Raw genomic sequence first — 14121 nt, forward strand, 5'->3', positions numbered from 1 at the left:
GAGGCACACCGTGGCCCCCGCTGCATTCTACGGCCACACCTCCCTGAACGCACCACACCTCGTCTGATCTCGGAAGCTAATCAGGGTCTGGCCTGTTTCGTACCTGGATGGGAGACCACATGGGAATACCGAGTGCTGTAGGCTTTTTTGCCTCCCGCTCCGCCTTGACATTTAGTGGCCCGCGGCCGAGGCCGCCTCCGCCCCCGCTGAGCACCGCTGCAGGCCTCACCTCCTCACGTCCCTCCCAACACAGCGCGCCGGAGGGATCGCTCCCCGCCGAGCTGGCTGGACATGCGGCCAGAATGCGGCCCTGGAAGGCAGCCGCCACCCCAGCCGCTCCCGTGGTGGCTGGCCCGGACCCAGACTCCGCCGCAGGCCGGGGTGCCGTCCGTGCGGCCCGCGAGGCCCTCGACCTGCACTTGGCCGCCCCCACCGGAGCCCAGCCGCGCCGCAGCCCCCTGTCTGCCCGTGTGTCTCTCCACAGCTCCCTCCGGAAAAAGCCCCCCCTCCGCCGTTTCGCCACGGCCGGGGGCGGGAGCGGGGGCGGGGGCCGGGGCCGCTTCTCCGGGCCTGCCGGCCACCAGGGCCGGGGTCCTGTGCTCGGCGGGCGGCGTGGGGGCAAGGGGGGGCCTTGCTGGGGCTAAGGGGCCGTGCCCACTCCATGGTGGCTCCCAGTGGCTTCGGGCCAGCTGCTGCCCGGCCGGAGGGCCGGCCCGGCCGTGGCCGGGCTGCGCCTAACTCCGCGTGGGCGGGCAGGGGGGGATGCCCAAGGGACCGCGGCCGCCGGGCCCTGAAGCCTCCGGGGCCGCGTCCCTGTGAGCGTCGAGCGGGATCTGCGGCGGGGCGCCAAGCGCCGACGGGCCTGGAGCGTCCCGCCCGCCCTGGGCTGCGAGGTGGCCCACCACTCCGCCACCCCCGGGTCCCCGAGGCCTCCTGTCGCCTGCCTGGGCGGGCGGCAGGGCCCTGCCGGAGAGGGCTGGCCGCCGGCATGGCGGTAAGGCGCAGGCGCCAGCGAAGCTGGGCCTCAAGAGGCACCGCGCGGGCCCCTCCTGCGTCTACGGCCATACCACCCTGAACGCGCCCGATCTCGTCTGATCTCGGAAGCTAAGCAGGGTCGGGCCTGGTTAGTACTTGGATGGGAGACCGCCTGGGAATACCGGGTGCTGTAGGCTTTTTGCCTCCCGCTCCGCCTTCTCCTTTAGTCGCCCGCCGCCTCCGCCCCCGCCCCCGCCCCCGCCCCCGCCGGGCACCGCTGCAGGCCCCACCTCCTCCGGCCCCTCCCACCACAGCGCGCCAGAGGGGGCGCTCTCCGCCTGCCTGGCCGGCCAGGCGGCCAGAAGGCGGCCCTGGAAGGCAGCCGCATCCCAGCCGCTCCCGGGGTGGCTGGCCTGAACCCAGACTCCGCCTCAGGCCCGGGTGCCGGCCGTGCGGCCCGCGAGCCCCTTGACCTGCACCTGGCCGCCCCCACCAGCGCCCAGCCCCGGCGCAGCCACCTATCTGCCGGTGTGTCTCTCCACAGCTCCCTCCGGAAAAAGCCCCCCCTCCGCCGTTTCGCCACGGCCGGGGGCGGGAGCGGGGGCGGGGGCCGGGGCCGGTGCTCCGGGCCGGCCGGCCACAAGGCGCCGGGTCCTGTGCTCGGCGGGTGGCGTGGGGGCAAGGGTGGCCTTGCTGGGGCTAAGGGGCCGTGCCGACTCAATGGTGGCTCCCAGTGGGTTAAGGGCCGACTGCCGTCGGGCAGGAGGGCCGGCCCGGGCTGCGGCTGGGCTGCGCCTAGCGCCGCGTGGGCGGGCAGAGGGGAGGCCCAAGGGACCGCGGGCCCCGGGCCCTGAAGCCTCCGGGGCCACGTCCCTGTGAGCGACGTGCGGGATCTGGGGCGGGGCGCCAAGCGCCGAACGGTTTGGTGGGTCCCGCCCGCCCTGGGCTGGGAGGTCGCCGAACCCTCCGCCACCCCCCTGGTACCCGAGGCCGCCGTTGCCCTGCCTGGGCGGGCGGCGGGGCCCTGCCGGGGCGGGCTGGCCGCCGGGCTGGCGGGGAGGCGCAAGCGCCAGCGAAGCTGGGCCTCAAGAGGCACTCCGCGGGCCCCTTTTAACGTCTACGGCCATACCACCCTGAACGCGCCCGATCTCGTCTGATCTCGGAAGCTAAGCAGGGTCGGGCCTGGTTAGTACTTGGATGGGAGACCGCCTGGGAATACCGGGTGCTGTAGGCTTTTTGCCTCCCGCTCCGCCTTCTCCTTTAGTCGCCCGCGGCCTAGGCCGAGGCCGAGGCCAAGGCCGAGGCCGCTGCCTCCGCCCCCGCCCCCGCCCCCGCCGGGCAGCGCTGCAGGCCCCACCTCCTCCGGCCCCTCCCACCACAGCGCGCCAGAGGGGGCGCTCCGCGCCGGCCTGGCCGGCCAGGCGGCCAGAAGGCGGCCCTGGAAGGCAGCCGCCACCCCAGCCGCTCCCGTGGTGGCTGGCCCGGACCCAGACTCCGCCGCAGGCCGGGGTGCCGTCCGTGCGGCCCACGAAGCCCTCGACCTGCACTTGGCCGCCCCCACCGGAGCCCAGCCGCGCCGCAGCCCCCTGTCTGCCCGTGTGTCTCTCCACAGCTCCCTCCGGAAAAAGCCCACCCTTTGCCACTTCGCCACGGCCGAGAGTGGGAGCGGGGTCGTGGGCTGGGACCGGTTCGCTGGGCTGGCTAGACACCAGGCGCCGGGAACTTTGCTCGGCAGTTGGCGTGGGGGCAAGGGTGGCGTTGCTGTGTCTAAGGGGCCGTGCCGGCTCAATGGTGGCTCCCAGTGGCTTCGGGCCAACTGCCGTTGGGCAGGCGGGCCGGCCAGGCCGTGGCTGGGCTGCGCCTAGCACTGTGTGGATTGACAGGGTGGGGAATGCACAAGGGACCGAGGGCCACAGGCCCTTAAGCCTCCGGGGCCAAGTCCTGTGAGCGTTGAGCGGCTCTGGGGCGGAGGGCCAAGCGCCTACAGGCCTGGAGGGTCCCGCCTGACCTGAGCTGCGAAGTCGCCCACAACTCCACCACCCCCGGGCCCTCGAGGCCTCCTGCCGCTTGCCTGGGCGGACGGCAGGGCCGCGCCGGAGAGGGTTGGCTGCCGGGCTGGCGGTAAGTCGCCAGCACCAGCGAAGCTAAGCCTCAAGAGGCACACCGTGGCCCCCGCTGCATTCTACGGCCACACCTCCCTGAACGCACCACACCTCGTCTGATCTCGGAAGCTAATCAGGGTCTGGCCTGTTTCGTACCTGGATGGGAGACCACATGGGAATACCGAGTGCTGTAGGCTTTTTTGCCTCCCGCTCCGCCTTGACATTTAGTGGCCCGCGGCCGAGGCCGCCTCCGCCCCCGCTGAGCACCGCTGCAGGCCTCACCTCCTCACGTCCCTCCCAACACAGCGCGCCGGAGGGATCGCTCCCCGCCGAGCTGGCTGGACATGCGGCCAGAATGCGGCCCTGGAAGGCAGCCGCCACCCCAGCCGCTCCCGTGGTGGCTGGCCCGGACCCAGACTCCGCCGCAGGCCGGGGTGCCGTCCGTGCGGCCCGCGAGGCCCTCGACCTGCACTTGGCCGCCCCCACCGGAGCCCAGCCGCGCCGCAGCCCCCTGTCTGCCCGTGTGTCTCTCCACAGCTCCCTCCGGAAAAAGCCCACCCTTTGCCACTTCGCCACGGCCGAGAGTGGGAGCGGGGTCGTGGGCTGGGACCGGTTCGCTGGGCTGGCTAGACACCAGGCGCCGGGAACTTTGCTCGGCAGTTGGCGTGGGGGCAAGGGTGGCGTTGCTGTGTCTAAGGGGCCGTGCCGGCTCAATGGTGGCTCCCAGTGGCTTCGGGCCAACTGCCGTTGGGCAGGCGGGCCGGCCAGGCCGTGGCTGGGCTGCGCCTAGCACTGTGTGGATTGACAGGGTGGGGAATGCACAAGGGACCGAGGGCCACAGGCCCTTAAGCCTCCGGGGCCAAGTCCTGTGAGCGTTGAGCGGCTCTGGGGCGGAGGGCCAAGCGCCTACAGGCCTGGAGGGTCCCGCCTGACCTGAGCTGCGAAGTCGCCCACAACTCCACCACCCCCGGGCCCTCGAGGCCTCCTGTCGCTTGCCTGGGCGGACGGCAGGGCCGCGCCGGAGAGGGTTGGCTGCCGGGCTGGCGGTAAGTCGCCAGCACCAGCGAAGCTAAGCCTCAAGAGGCACACCGTGGCCCCCGCTGCATTCTACGGCCACACCTCCCTGAACGCACCACACCTCGTCTGATCTCGGAAGCTAATCAGGGTCTGGCCTGTTTCGTACCTGGATGGGAGACCACATGGGAATACCGAGTGCTGTAGGCTTTTTTGCCTCCCGCTCCGCCTTGACATTTAGTGGCCCGCGGCTGAGGCCGCCTCCGCCCCCGCTGAGCACCGCTGCAGGCCTCACCTCCTCACGTCCCTCCCAACACAGCGCGCCGGAGGGATCGCTCCCCGCCGAGCTGGCTGGACATGCGGCCAGAATGCGGCCCTGGAAGGCAGCCGCCACCCCAGCCGCTCCCGTGGTGGCTGGCCCGGACCCAGACTCCGCCGCAGGCCGGGGTGCCGTCCGTGCGGCCCGCGAGGCCCTCGACCTGCACTTGGCCGCCCCCACCGGAGCCCAGCCGCGCCGCAGCCCCCTGTCTGCCCGTGTGTCTCTCCACAGCTCCCTCCGGAAAAAGCCCCCCCTCCGCCGTTTCGCCACGGCCGGGGGCGGGAGCGGGGGCGGGGGCCGGGGCCGCTTCTCCGGGCCTGCCGGCCACCAGGGCCGGGGTCCTGTGCTCGGCGGGCGGCGTGGGGGCAAGGGGGGGCCTTGCTGGGGCTAAGGGGCCGTGCCCACTCCATGGTGGCTCCCAGTGGCTTCGGGCCAGCTGCTGCCCGGCCGGAGGGCCGGCCCGGCCGTGGCCGGGCTGCGCCTAACTCCGCGTGGGCGGGCAGGGGGGGATGCCCAAGGGACCGCGGCCGCCGGGCCCTGAAGCCTCCGGGGCCGCGTCCCTGTGAGCGTCGAGCGGGATCTGCGGCGGGGCGCCAAGCGCCGACGGGCCTGGAGCGTCCCGCCCGCCCTGGGCTGCGAGGTGGCCCACCACTCCGCCACCCCCGGGTCCCCGAGGCCTCCTGTCGCCTGCCTGGGCGGGCGGCAGGGCCCTGCCGGAGAGGGCTGGCCGCCGGCATGGCGGTAAGGCGCAGGCGCCAGCGAAGCTGGGCCTCAAGAGGCACCGCGCGGGCCCCTCCTGCGTCTACGGCCATACCACCCTGAACGCGCCCGATCTCGTCTGATCTCGGAAGCTAAGCAGGGTCGGGCCTGGTTAGTACTTGGATGGGAGACCGCCTGGGAATACCGGGTGCTGTAGGCTTTTTGCCTCCCGCTCCGCCTTCTCCTTTAGTCGCCCGCCGCCTCCGCCCCCGCCCCCGCCCCCGCCCCCGCCGGGCACCGCTGCAGGCCCCACCTCCTCCGGCCCCTCCCACCACAGCGCGCCAGAGGGGGCGCTCTCCGCCTGCCTGGCCGGCCAGGCGGCCAGAAGGCGGCCCTGGAAGGCAGCCGCATCCCAGCCGCTCCCGGGGTGGCTGGCCTGAACCCAGACTCCGCCTCAGGCCCGGGTGCCGGCCGTGCGGCCCGCGAGCCCCTTGACCTGCACCTGGCCGCCCCCACCAGCGCCCAGCCCCGGCGCAGCCACCTATCTGCCGGTGTGTCTCTCCACAGCTCCCTCCGGAAAAAGCCCCCCCTCCGCCGTTTCGCCACGGCCGGGGGCGGGAGCGGGGGCGGGGGCCGGGGCCGGTGCTCCGGGCCGGCCGGCCACAAGGCGCCGGGTCCTGTGCTCGGCGGGTGGCGTGGGGGCAAGGGTGGCCTTGCTGGGGCTAAGGGGCCGTGCCGACTCAATGGTGGCTCCCAGTGGGTTAAGGGCCGACTGCCGTCGGGCAGGAGGGCCGGCCCGGGCTGCGGCTGGGCTGCGCCTAGCGCCGCGTGGGCGGGCAGAGGGGAGGCCCAAGGGACCGCGGGCCCCGGGCCCTGAAGCCTCCGGGGCCACGTCCCTGTGAGCGACGTGCGGGATCTGGGGCGGGGCGCCAAGCGCCGAACGGTTTGGTGGGTCCCGCCCGCCCTGGGCTGGGAGGTCGCCGAACCCTCCGCCACCCCCCTGGTACCCGAGGCCGCCGTTGCCCTGCCTGGGCGGGCGGCGGGGCCCTGCCGGGGCGGGCTGGCCGCCGGGCTGGCGGGGAGGCGCAAGCGCCAGCGAAGCTGGGCCTCAAGAGGCACTCCGCGGGCCCCTTTTAACGTCTACGGCCATACCACCCTGAACGCGCCCGATCTCGTCTGATCTCGGAAGCTAAGCAGGGTCGGGCCTGGTTAGTACTTGGATGGGAGACCGCCTGGGAATACCGGGTGCTGTAGGCTTTTTGCCTCCCGCTCCGCCTTCTCCTTTAGTCGCCCGCGGCCTAGGCCGAGGCCGAGGCCAAGGCCGAGGCCGCTGCCTCCGCCCCCGCCCCCGCCCCCGCCGGGCAGCGCTGCAGGCCCCACCTCCTCCGGCCCCTCCCACCACAGCGCGCCAGAGGGGGCGCTCCGCGCCGGCCTGGCCGGCCAGGCGGCCAGAAGGCGGCCCTGGAAGGCAGCCGCCACCCCAGCCGCTCCCGTGGTGGCTGGCCCGGACCCAGACTCCGCCGCAGGCCGGGGTGCCGTCCGTGCGGCCCACGAAGCCCTCGACCTGCACTTGGCCGCCCCCACCGGAGCCCAGCCGCGCCGCAGCCCCCTGTCTGCCCGTGTGTCTCTCCACAGCTCCCTCCGGAAAAAGCCCACCCTTTGCCACTTCGCCACGGCCGAGAGTGGGAGCGGGGTCGTGGGCTGGGACCGGTTCGCTGGGCTGGCTAGACACCAGGCGCCGGGAACTTTGCTCGGCAGTTGGCGTGGGGGCAAGGGTGGCGTTGCTGTGTCTAAGGGGCCGTGCCGGCTCAATGGTGGCTCCCAGTGGCTTCGGGCCAACTGCCGTTGGGCAGGCGGGCCGGCCAGGCCGTGGCTGGGCTGCGCCTAGCACTGTGTGGATTGACAGGGTGGGGAATGCACAAGGGACCGAGGGCCACAGGCCCTTAAGCCTCCGGGGCCAAGTCCTGTGAGCGTTGAGCGGCTCTGGGGCGGAGGGCCAAGCGCCTACAGGCCTGGAGGGTCCCGCCTGACCTGAGCTGCGAAGTCGCCCACAACTCCACCACCCCCGGGCCCTCGAGGCCTCCTGCCGCTTGCCTGGGCGGACGCCAGGGCCGCGCCGGAGAGGGTTGGCTGCCGGGCTGGCGGTAAGTCGCCAGCACCAGCGAAGCTAAGCCTCAAGAGGCACACCGTGGCCCCCGCTGCATTCTACGGCCACACCTCCCTGAACGCACCACACCTCGTCTGATCTCGGAAGCTAATCAGGGTCTGGCCTGTTTCGTACCTGGATGGGAGACCACATGGGAATACCGAGTGCTGTAGGCTTTTTTGCCTCCCGCTCCGCCTTGACATTTAGTGGCCCGCGGCCGAGGCCGCCTCCGCCCCCGCTGAGCACCGCTGCAGGCCTCACCTCCTCACGTCCCTCCCAACACAGCGCGCCGGAGGGATCGCTCCCCGCCGAGCTGGCTGGACATGCGGCCAGAATGCGGCCCTGGAAGGCAGCCGCCACCCCAGCCGCTCCCGTGGTGGCTGGCCCGGACCCAGACTCCGCCGCAGGCCGGGGTGCCGTCCGTGCGGCCCACGAAGCCCTCGACCTGCACTTGGCCGCCCCCACCGGAGCCCAGCCGCGCCGCAGCCCCCTGTCTGCCCGTGTGTCTCTCCACAGCTCCCTCCGGAAAAAGCCCACCCTTTGCCACTTCGCCACGGCCGAGAGTGGGAGCGGGGTCGTGGGCTGGGACCGGTTCGCTGGGCTGGCTAGACACCAGGCGCCGGGAACTTTGCTCGGCAGTTGGCGTGGGGGCAAGGGTGGCGTTGCTGTGTCTAAGGGGCCGTGCCGGCTCAATGGTGGCTCCCAGTGGCTTCGGGCCAACTGCCGTTGGGCAGGCGGGCCGGCCAGGCCGTGGCTGGGCTGCGCCTAGCACTGTGTGGATTGACAGGGTGGGGAATGCACAAGGGACCGAGGGCCACAGGCCCTTAAGCCTCCGGGGCCAAGTCCTGTGAGCGTTGAGCGGCTCTGGGGCGGAGGGCCAAGCGCCTACAGGCCTGGAGGGTCCCGCCTGACCTGAGCTGCGAAGTCGCCCACAACTCCACCACCCCCGGGCCCTCGAGGCCTCCTGTCGCTTGCCTGGGCGGACGGCAGGGCCGCGCCGGAGAGGGTTGGCTGCCGGGCTGGCGGTAAGTCGCCAGCACCAGCGAAGCTAAGCCTCAAGAGGCACACCGTGGCCCCCGCTGCATTCTACGGCCACACCTCCCTGAACGCACCACACCTCGTCTGATCTCGGAAGCTAATCAGGGTCTGGCCTGTTTCGTACCTGGATGGGAGACCACATGGGAATACCGAGTGCTGTAGGCTTTTTTGCCTCCCGCTCCGCCTTGACATTTAGTGGCCCGCGGCTGAGGCCGCCTCCGCCCCCGCTGAGCACCGCTGCAGGCCTCACCTCCTCACGTCCCTCCCAACACAGCGCGCCGGAGGGATCGCTCCCCGCCGAGCTGGCTGGACATGCGGCCAGAATGCGGCCCTGGAAGGCAGCCGCCACCCCAGCCGCTCCCGTGGTGGCTGGCCCGGACCCAGACTCCGCCGCAGGCCGGGGTGCCGTCCGTGCGGCCCGCGAGGCCCTCGACCTGCACTTGGCCGCCCCCACCGGAGCCCAGCCGCGCCGCAGCCCCCTGTCTGCCCGTGTGTCTCTCCACAGCTCCCTCCGGAAAAAGCCCCCCCTCCGCCGTTTCGCCACGGCCGGGGGCGGGAGCGGGGGCGGGGGCCGGGGCCGCTTCTCCGGGCCTGCCGGCCACCAGGGCCGGGGTCCTGTGCTCGGCGGGCGGCGTGGGGGCAAGGGGGGGCCTTGCTGGGGCTAAGGGGCCGTGCCCACTCCATGGTGGCTCCCAGTGGCTTCGGGCCAGCTGCTGCCCGGCCGGAGGGCCGGCCCGGCCGTGGCCGGGCTGCGCCTAACTCCGCGTGGGCGGGCAGGGGGGGATGCCCAAGGGACCGCGGCCGCCGGGCCCTGAAGCCTCCGGGGCCGCGTCCCTGTGAGCGTCGAGCGGGATCTGCGGCGGGGCGCCAAGCGCCGACGGGCCTGGAGCGTCCCGCCCGCCCTGGGCTGCGAGGTGGCCCACCACTCCGCCACCCCCGGGTCCCCGAGGCCTCCTGTCGCCTGCCTGGGCGGGCGGCAGGGCCCTGCCGGAGAGGGCTGGCCGCCGGCATGGCGGTAAGGCGCAGGCGCCAGCGAAGCTGGGCCTCAAGAGGCACCGCGCGGGCCCCTCCTGCGTCTACGGCCATACCACCCTGAACGCGCCCGATCTCGTCTGATCTCGGAAGCTAAGCAGGGTCGGGCCTGGTTAGTACTTGGATGGGAGACCGCCTGGGAATACCGGGTGCTGTAGGCTTTTTGCCTCCCGCTCCGCCTTCTCCTTTAGTCGCCCGCCGCCTCCGCCCCCGCCCCCGCCCCCGCCCCCGCCGGGCACCGCTGCAGGCCCCACCTCCTCCGGCCCCTCCCACCACAGCGCGCCAGAGGGGGCGCTCTCCGCCTGCCTGGCCGGCCAGGCGGCCAGAAGGCGGCCCTGGAAGGCAGCCGCATCCCAGCCGCTCCCGGGGTGGCTGGCCTGAACCCAGACTCCGCCTCAGGCCCGGGTGCCGGCCGTGCGGCCCGCGAGCCCCTTGACCTGCACCTGGCCGCCCCCACCAGCGCCCAGCCCCGGCGCAGCCACCTATCTGCCGGTGTGTCTCTCCACAGCTCCCTCCGGAAAAAGCCCCCCCTCCGCCGTTTCGCCACGGCCGGGGGCGGGAGCGGGGGCGGGGGCCGGGGCCGGTGCTCCGGGCCGGCCGGCCACAAGGCGCCGGGTCCTGTGCTCGGCGGGTGGCGTGGGGGCAAGGGTGGCCTTGCTGGGGCTAAGGGGCCGTGCCGACTCAATGGTGGCTCCCAGTGGGTTAAGGGCCGACTGCCGTCGGGCAGGAGGGCCGGCCCGGGCTGCGGCTGGGCTGCGCCTAGCGCCGCGTGGGCGGGCAGAGGGGAGGCCCAAGGGACCGCGGGCCCCGGGCCCTGAAGCCTCCGGGGCCACGTCCCTGTGAGCGACGTGCGGGATCTGGGGCGGGGCGCCAAGCGCCGAACGGTTTGGTGGGTCCCGCCCGCCCTGGGCTGGGAGGTCGCCGAACCCTCCGCCACCCCCCTGGTACCCGAGGCCGCCGTTGCCCTGCCTGGGCGGGCGGCGGGGCCCTGCCGGGGCGGGCTGGCCGCCGGGCTGGCGGGGAGGCGCAAGCGCCAGCGAAGCTGGGCCTCAAGAGGCACTCCGCGGGCCCCTTTTAACGTCTACGGCCATACCACCCTGAACGCGCCCGATCTCGTCTGATCTCGGAAGCTAAGCAGGGTCGGGCCTGGTTAGTACTTGGATGGGAGACCGCCTGGGAATACCGGGTGCTGTAGGCTTTTTGCCTCCCGCTCCGCCTTCTCCTTTAGTCGCCCGCGGCCTAGGCCGAGGCCGAGGCCAAGGCCGAGGCCGCTGCCTCCGCCCCCGCCCCCGCCCCCGCCGGGCAGCGCTGCAGGCCCCACCTCCTCCGGCCCCTCCCACCACAGCGCGCCAGAGGGGGCGCTCCGCGCCGGCCTGGCCGGCCAGGCGGCCAGAAGGCGGCCCTGGAAGGCAGCCGCCACCCCAGCCGCTCCCGTGGTGGCTGGCCCGGACCCAGACTCCGCCGCAGGCCGGGGTGCCGTCCGTGCGGCCCACGAAGCCCTCGACCTGCACTTGGCCGCCCCCACCGGAGCCCAGCCGCGCCGCAGCCCCCTGTCTGCCCGTGTGTCTCTCCACAGCTCCCTCCGGAAAAAGCCCACCCTTTGCCACTTCGCCACGGCCGAGAGTGGGAGCGGGGTCGTGGGCTGGGACCGGTTCGCTGGGCTGGCTAGACACCAGGCGCCGGGAACTTTGCTCGGCAGTTGGCGTGGGGGCAAGGGTGGCGTTGCTGTGTCTAAGGGGCCGTGCCGGCTCAATGGTGGCTCCCAGTGGCTTCGGGCCAACTGCCGTTGGGCAGGCGGGCCGGCCAGGCCGTGGCTGGGCTGCGCCTAGCACTGTGTGGATTGACAGGGTGGGGAATGCACAAGGGACCGAGGGCCACAGGCCCTTAAGCCTCCGGGGCCAAGTCCTGTGAGCGTTGAGCGGCTCTGGGGCGGAGGGCCAAGCGCCTACAGGCCTGGAGGGTCCCGCCTGACCTGAGCTGCGAAGTCGCCCACAACTCCACCACCCCCGGGCCCTCGAGGCCTCCTGTCGCTTGCCTGGGCGGACGGCAGGGCCGCGCCGGAGAGGGTTGGCTGCCGGGCTGGCGGTAAGTCGCCAGCACCAGCGAAGCTAAGCCTCAAGAGGCACACCGTGGCCCCCGCTGCATTCTACGGCCACACCTCCCTGAACGCACCACACCTCGTCTGATCTCGGAAGCTAATCAGGGTCTGGCCTGTTTCGTACCTGGATGGGAGACCACATGGGAATACCGAGTGCTGTAGGCTTTTTTGCCTCCCGCTCCGCCTTGACATTTAGTGGCCCGCGGCCGAGGCCGCCTCCGCCCCCGCTGAGCACCGCTGCAGGCCTCACCTCCTCACGTCCCTCCCAACACAGCGCGCCGGAGGGATCGCTCCCCGCCGAGCTGGCTGGACATGCGGCCAGAATGCGGCCCTGGAAGGCAGCCGCCACCCCAGCCGCTCCCGTGGTGGCTGGCCCGGACCCAGACTCCGCCGCAGGCCGGGGTGCCGTCCGTGCGGCCCGCGAGGCCCTCGACCTGCACTTGGCCGCCCCCACCGGAGCCCAGCCGCGCCGCAGCCCCCTGTCTGCCCGTGTGTCTCTCCACAGCTCCCTCCGGAAAAAGCCCCCCCTCCGCCGTTTCGCCACGGCCGGGGGCGGGAGCGGGGGCGGGGGCCGGGGCCGCTTCTCCGGGCCTGCCGGCCACCAGGGCCGGGGTCCTGTGCTCGGCGGGCGGCGTGGGGGCAAGGGGGGGCCTTGCTGGGGCTAAGGGGCCGTGCCCACTCCATGGTGGCTCCCAGTGGCTTCGGGCCAGCTGCTGCCCGGCCGGAGGGCCGGCCCGGCCGTGGCCGGGCTGCGCCTAACTCCGCGTGGGCGGGCAGGGGGGGATGCCCAAGGGACCGCGGCCGCCGGGCCCTGAAGCCTCCGGGGCCGCGTCCCTGTGAGCGTCGAGCGGGATCTGCGGCGGGGCGCCAAGCGCCGACGGGCCTGGAGCGTCCCGCCCGCCCTGGGCTGCGAGGTGGCCCACCACTCCGCCACCCCCGGGTCCCCGAGGCCTCCTGTCGCCTGCCTGGGCGGGCGGCAGGGCCCTGCCGGAGAGGGCTGGCCGCCGGCATGGCGGTAAGGCGCAGGCGCCAGCGAAGCTGGGCCTCAAGAGGCACCGCGCGGGCCCCTCCTGCGTCTACGGCCATACCACCCTGAACGCGCCCGATCTCGTCTGATCTCGGAAGCTAAGCAGGGTCGGGCCTGGTTAGTACTTGGATGGGAGACCGCCTGGGAATACCGGGTGCTGTAGGCTTTTTGCCTCCCGCTCCGCCTTCTCCTTTAGTCGCCCGCCGCCTCCGCCCCCGCCCCCGCCCCCGCCCCCGCCGGGCACCGCTGCAGGCCCCACCTCCTCCGGCCCCTCCCACCACAGCGCGCCAGAGGGGGCGCTCTCCGCCTGCCTGGCCGGCCAGGCGGCCAGAAGGCGGCCCTGGAAGGCAGCCGCATCCCAGCCGCTCCCGGGGTGGCTGGCCTGAACCCAGACTCCGCCTCAGGCCCGGGTGCCGGCCGTGCGGCCCGCGAGCCCCTTGACCTGCACCTGGCCGCCCCCACCAGCGCCCAGCCCCGGCGCAGCCACCTATCTGCCGGTGTGTCTCTCCACAGCTCCCTCCGGAAAAAGCCCCCCCTCCGCCGTTTCGCCACGGCCGGGGGCGGGAGCGGGGGCGGGGGCCGGGGCCGGTGCTCCGGGCCGGCCGGCCACAAGGCGCCGGGTCCTGTGCTCGGCGGGTGGCGTGGGGGCAAGGGTGGCCTTGCTGGGGCTAAGGGGCCGTGCCGACTCAATGGTGGCTCCCAGTGGGTTAAGGGCCGACTGCCGTCGGGCAGGAGGGCCGGCCCGGGCTGCGGCTGGGCTGCGCCTAGCGCCGCGTGGGCGGGCAGAGGGGAGGCCCAAGGGACCGCGGGCCCCGGGCCCTGAAGCCTCCGGGGCCACGTCCCTGTGAGCGACGTGCGGGATCTGGGGCGGGGCGCCAAGCGCCGAACGGTTTGGTGGGTCCCGCCCGCCCTGGGCTGGGAGGTCGCCGAACCCTCCGCCACCCCCCTGGTACCCGAGGCCGCCGTTGCCCTGCCTGGGCGGGCGGCGGGGCCCTGCCGGGGCGGGCTGGCCGCCGGGCTGGCGGGGAGGCGCAAGCGCCAGCGAAGCTGGGCCTCAAGAGGCACTCCGCGGGCCCCTTTTAACGTCTACGGCCATACCACCCTGAACGCGCCCGATCTCGTCTGATCTCGGAAGCTAAGCAGGGTCGGGCCTGGTTAGTACTTGGATGGGAGACCGCCTGGGAATACCGGGTGCTGTAGGCTTTTTGCCTCCCGCTCCGCCTTCTCCTTTAGTCGCCCGCGGCCTAGGCCGAGGCCGAGGCCAAGGCCGAGGCCGCTGCCTCCGCCCCCGCCCCCGCCCCCGCCGGGCAGCGCTGCAGGCCCCACCTCCTCCGGCCCCTCCCACCACAGCGCGCCAGAGGGGGCGCTCCGCGCCGGCCTGGCCGGCCAGGCGGCCAGAAGGCGGCCCTGGAAGGCAGCCGCCACCCCAGCCGCTCCCGTGGTGGCTGGCCCGGACCCAGACTCCGCCGCAGGCCGGGGTGCCGTCCGTGCGGCCCACGAAGCCCTCGACCTGCACTTGGCCGCCCCCACCGGAGCCCAGCCGCGCCGCAGCCCCCTGTCTGCCCGTGTGTCTCTCCACAGCTCCCTCCGGAAAAAGCCCACCCTTTGCCACTTCGCCACGGCCGAGAGTGGGAGCGGGGTCGTGGGCTGGGACCGGTTCGCTGGGCTGGC

At 73.7% G+C, this 14121-nt stretch overlaps 8 non-coding genes and 6 pseudogenes across 8 annotated transcripts; all 14 read left to right on the forward strand.

Annotated features, from left to right (window-relative positions):
* The first annotated feature begins 25 nt into the window (after positions 1 to 25).
* On the forward strand, positions 26 to 144 carry LOC133077553 (5S ribosomal RNA; annotated as a pseudogene).
* A 909-nt stretch (positions 145 to 1053) lies between these two features.
* Positions 1054 to 1172, forward strand: LOC133102606 (5S ribosomal RNA). Its single transcript, XR_009703016.1, has one exon. It is a non-coding gene; the product is annotated as a 5S ribosomal RNA (ribosomal RNA).
* A 918-nt stretch (positions 1173 to 2090) lies between these two features.
* Positions 2091 to 2209, forward strand: LOC133102610 (5S ribosomal RNA). Its single transcript, XR_009703018.1, has one exon. It is a non-coding gene; the product is annotated as a 5S ribosomal RNA (ribosomal RNA).
* A 946-nt stretch (positions 2210 to 3155) lies between these two features.
* LOC133077558 (5S ribosomal RNA) lies at positions 3156 to 3274 on the forward strand (annotated as a pseudogene).
* Positions 3275 to 4182: 908 nt separating this feature from the next.
* Positions 4183 to 4301, forward strand: LOC133077563 (5S ribosomal RNA; annotated as a pseudogene).
* A 909-nt stretch (positions 4302 to 5210) lies between these two features.
* LOC133102616 (5S ribosomal RNA) lies at positions 5211 to 5329 on the forward strand. Its single transcript, XR_009703020.1, has one exon. It is a non-coding gene; the product is annotated as a 5S ribosomal RNA (ribosomal RNA).
* Positions 5330 to 6247: 918 nt separating this feature from the next.
* On the forward strand, positions 6248 to 6366 carry LOC133102631 (5S ribosomal RNA). The gene has a single exon (XR_009703022.1). It is a non-coding gene; the product is annotated as a 5S ribosomal RNA (ribosomal RNA).
* A 946-nt stretch (positions 6367 to 7312) lies between these two features.
* On the forward strand, positions 7313 to 7431 carry LOC133077568 (5S ribosomal RNA; annotated as a pseudogene).
* Positions 7432 to 8339: 908 nt separating this feature from the next.
* LOC133077572 (5S ribosomal RNA) lies at positions 8340 to 8458 on the forward strand (annotated as a pseudogene).
* Positions 8459 to 9367: 909 nt separating this feature from the next.
* LOC133102639 (5S ribosomal RNA) lies at positions 9368 to 9486 on the forward strand. The gene has a single exon (XR_009703023.1). It is a non-coding gene; the product is annotated as a 5S ribosomal RNA (ribosomal RNA).
* Positions 9487 to 10404: 918 nt separating this feature from the next.
* LOC133102646 (5S ribosomal RNA) lies at positions 10405 to 10523 on the forward strand. Its single transcript, XR_009703025.1, has one exon. It is a non-coding gene; the product is annotated as a 5S ribosomal RNA (ribosomal RNA).
* Positions 10524 to 11469: 946 nt separating this feature from the next.
* Positions 11470 to 11588, forward strand: LOC133077582 (5S ribosomal RNA; annotated as a pseudogene).
* Positions 11589 to 12497: 909 nt separating this feature from the next.
* Positions 12498 to 12616, forward strand: LOC133102651 (5S ribosomal RNA). The gene has a single exon (XR_009703026.1). It is a non-coding gene; the product is annotated as a 5S ribosomal RNA (ribosomal RNA).
* A 918-nt stretch (positions 12617 to 13534) lies between these two features.
* Positions 13535 to 13653, forward strand: LOC133102657 (5S ribosomal RNA). The gene has a single exon (XR_009703028.1). It is a non-coding gene; the product is annotated as a 5S ribosomal RNA (ribosomal RNA).
* Positions 13654 to 14121: the final 468 nt, after the last annotated feature.

Source organism: Eubalaena glacialis, chromosome 1 (genome assembly GCF_028564815.1).
Source record: "Eubalaena glacialis isolate mEubGla1 chromosome 1, mEubGla1.1.hap2.+ XY, whole genome shotgun sequence".
NCBI lineage: Eukaryota > Metazoa > Chordata > Mammalia > Artiodactyla > Balaenidae > Eubalaena > Eubalaena glacialis.